Source organism: Thermobia domestica, chromosome 11 (genome assembly GCF_964235325.1).
Source record: "Thermobia domestica chromosome 11, izTheDome1.hap1.1, whole genome shotgun sequence".
In the NCBI taxonomy this organism is placed as follows: Eukaryota; Metazoa; Arthropoda; class Insecta; order Zygentoma; family Lepismatidae; genus Thermobia; species Thermobia domestica.
In genome coordinates, this window is record NC_137464.1 from 50,505,047 (window position 1) to 50,509,069 (window position 4,023).

A 4,023-nucleotide genomic window follows, 5' to 3' on the forward strand; every position below is an offset into this window, starting at 1 on the left:
TAGAGCAAGTATCGTACACGGGAGATTGGAATTTCCCATTACCTTTTATTATTAAAAAATCCTCTTGTGTACAAAAGTATATTACAATAGGCAGATTTATCTAATATACAGGTAAAGCAAGGAATCCAATGACGAGGTGTCATAGGGGTTTTGTAGGCGAGGTTACTCTCTTTGACCAGGCGTCGTAAGTGGGAATGAGACTCTCAGTAACTGGGCGTCATGAGAGAGAAAAGGAACTCAATGATCAAGCGTCGTAGGGCTTTAGGAACGGTATCTCTCAATTGACCAGGTGCCTTAGGGTTTTGGTGGTTTGATCAACCTGGAGAGATTGATGATTCTTGAGGTGTGCTGCTGTCTTTTATCCTAAAATGTCGGCTTCCTTCGTTAATCTCCGTCTTGCCGACTGTTGGCGATGGTGGGCGACTCCTCTTCGGTACTGTCGTCTGCGCTGTATTTATTTACTGCAAACACGTGTAATAAACACATGGCTACAGCCTGGTGTGAAGACATGCAGAACCTTACAATATTTTTGAAAGTTTGTAGTATACTCATGATATACCTAGCATAGTATAGGTTCAGGCTGAAAACACCCAGTTCTTTACCTTTTAGATCTCCCACTGAATAAAGTGTTAAAACTTTTAAACTATTTCCTAAAGGAAAAATTGTTCTGAAATTTAATATACTTGTCTTCTACAGATTTTGTATTGGCATCTGATATTCACATTACTTAGTAACATCTATGCATGAAACAATCTTCCAAAGTTCGAACAATCTTTGTCAGTATGGACATAAATATGTGGCGAGTTTCTGGTGACGTCACGTCATTACGTGCAGTAACAAAACACTCAAGAAAGTTTCGTTTTTTGTTCCATGCTATACAAGACTTCCAATCCACCAGGACAAAAAGTATTGCTAAAATCAAATGTTTAACATTCATAATATTTTTATAATTACAAAGTTAGTCAATTTCTTTCCATGTCTTTAAGTTATCTTATTATGTATGGAAATTGACAGGTTCGGCAACATTGATTTCCTTCCTTCTTAGTACGTACTCACCTATTCGCAAACATAAAATTTTCTTCTACTCTGTGGCAAAACGTGACTGATGGTTACTGTTGGCGGCTCTTGTGTACAGTATGTATGTGTTCAGAATACATTGAAATGATTTCTGCTGGCAGTTGGTATTAAAATTTCGGTGGATGACGTAGTATGTGAATAACGCCTAAACGTTTCTTATAGCAGCATGAGAATACCTCCTTTCAAAAGGCGTGTGTCATTCTTAACGTTAAAGTAATTAAATATTACTTTAATTGTTTATTTTCATCATTCTATCTGGCCTGTTGACTAACAGTAAGCCACTCTATGTTGCTAACATAATAATCACTATTTTTAATATCACTCGTGCTTACCGATGGCCTGTTTAAGTTGTATTTCCATGCATTGCAGCGTGCGTCATTTCTTTTGATTAATCCTCTATGTCTCCATAACGCCAAAGTATCACGCATATATTGATATATCTTTTAGATACCTGTCGTGAAAGAATTCAGCGGTCACAGTTTGGAGAAATCTTAACGTTCAACCCTGTATAGTGTTGAACATCAGAAGTGTGAACTCAACATCCAATTGAGGCATTCAGTTACAAAACGGTTCTTGTGAATTACAGAAAATATCAGTTTTTTTTTTTTTTTTTTTTTTTTTTTTTGTTTTGTTAAATGTGGGATCTGCATGTTTTGTAGAACTGGGAATACTTCAGTGTGTTCATGTGAAAAACCTGAACATCCACATATTTCTAGTTCTGCAAATCGCATGGATCCTACAGTTTTCCTCGGTTTTCTGGGATATTCTATAAATGGACAAGAGCCGTTTTGGAACTGATCGACTCAATTATTTATTTATCAGGTCTGTAAGTTTTTTGGTGAACAACATCGTGTCTGTGGGTTTTCTCCTTCGGCATTCTTATTCCACCAATTCTTTCATCATTATTCACTTGCCTTAATTATCTGTTTCCCTTATCCTAAAAAAAAAAAAAAAAAAAAAACAAATGTGAGACGTTAAACTGAAAAATTTCATTTAGTTTTTCAGCGCATCTTAAGGTTCCATTCTCATCTTCAAATAATACATACGAAAGATGTGTTCATTCTTTTTCATTCTTTCTCTGTGTGTCGGATCTTTTGACTTCCAACGCTTTTTATCACTTAAGAAATAAAAGAAAAGAAGGGTGTACGAAAAGACGAAGAAATAGAAGGAAAGCGATCGTAATAAAAAGAACCATTTTCTTTATTAGTCTTATACCTTTTGCACGGCGCGATTCAAGTACCTACTTCACATCGTTCCATCCGCTGCTGCAGTAGATGGACCCCAGACGTTTTGAGTACTGTTTAATTTCACTTCTCTTTTATTTTATTTTTTTCCTTATCGTTTCAACAAATGCATATTTCAGACGCTTTGCAAGTTAAACAGTGTTTGCATTTCTTTCCATTTTTTCTCTATCTTCTTCTTTCTTTGAAAGAAAAAACGAAAAAAAAGGACTTCTTACTAACAGTTTACCATCCTTTTTATTTAACCATCTGCCTTTATATGTTCCAACAGAAGTTACTTTCGATTTCGCATATGATGATGGCCGCCTACACTTTGTCGCTTTGATACTTTTTTTTTTCTAGAAAGAAAGAAAAGAGGGGAAAAAGCATGTGGTTAGACCTAAAAAAAACTAGAGGAAGAAAACAAGAAAAAAGGAGCTACATAGCAAACGATTTCATTTCAGTAGTATATTTTTTCTTTGATATGTTAATTATCTCATTTTCAGCAATGAAGCAGTCAATTGAGTCATACTTCAAAGGTGGTGATTAGAAAAAGGAAAAAAAAGAAACAAAGATAAAAAGAAACGACGAGAAAAAGTAATTTTAAAGGAAGAAACAATTCACACCAATTCCTTATCATGCTTTATGTGAAGAGATATCTTTCCCACTTTAGGGAAGAAATTAGTTGAAGGAAAGGAAGCGATGTATGCAGAGTCATTTGTTTCTAATTGTTAAAAGACTGTTAGAATAATTAATAGTTCGATCCCAGTTTCTTATTATTCTTTAATTTGCAATTATGTTCGTTTGTTATCACAGCCATTATTTTCTTAAGCCGTTTAAACCATGAGCAGGGTTCTCTGTTACATTTAGAGCCTTAAAATATTTCTTTCTATGGTGCGTTTTTCTTTCTAATTTTTTTTTCACCGGTCAATGCCTAGAGCTCTCATATTATCGGGAAGTGCTGTAGGAGCTGACCGAGAAAGCACCCGTTCTAAAGTGGGCAAAAGATAACTCTAGACGTCCGAAATGAAATCTATAAGTTTTACGTCCCGCGCTTATGCCGGTTAGGCTAAAGGAGACGGCGATGACGAGAGATGAGTGAAATGGTGGAATGAAGAAAGTAGGAGGAAACGGGAGAACCCCAAGAAAACCCACGAGCACGGTGTTTGTCCACCACAAGGTCCACACGGCGCGACCTGGGATCGAACCAGGGACCCCAAGCACCGGAAGTGAACGCTCTACCACTGAGCCACCGCGCCCCCTAGGCGTCATAGAAAATATAAACATTTTGATTTTCAATCATTCTTATGTAACGTAAGATTACATGTAAGAAATTTTAAAGAAAATCGCATAATACAATGATTTAGAACACTGTATTTTAAATCAGTGCATTGTAGCTAGATATATATATACATATAAGGAAAATATTCGTGTAAGTTTATTAGTAAACATTCAGTATGCCCATACTTATTGAAATATAAATTTGGTGCAAAGTAACTCCATAAGTGAGGATACTTTGCACCACTTACAAAAAAGTATGTTCAACATACGAACATAATTTTTCTGTGCAACGTTTTCCCTTCAGCATTTATACATTTCACTTCTTCCACAAAACTGCATGTAGTCTACAAATATTGATATTGAAGTAATGGTACTGGTATCGGTACTTAGTATGAATTATCAATATTTGTAAAGACAATTACATATTTCCTAGTACAGGCACAGG

At 35.6% G+C, this 4,023-nt stretch overlaps 1 non-coding gene across 1 annotated transcript; it reads right to left on the reverse strand.

Annotated features, from left to right (window-relative positions):
- Positions 1-3,484: 3,484 nt before the first annotated feature.
- TRNAR-CCG (transfer RNA arginine (anticodon CCG)) lies at positions 3,485-3,556 on the reverse strand. Its single transcript has one exon. It is a non-coding gene; the product is annotated as a tRNA-Arg (tRNA).
- Positions 3,557-4,023: the final 467 nt, after the last annotated feature.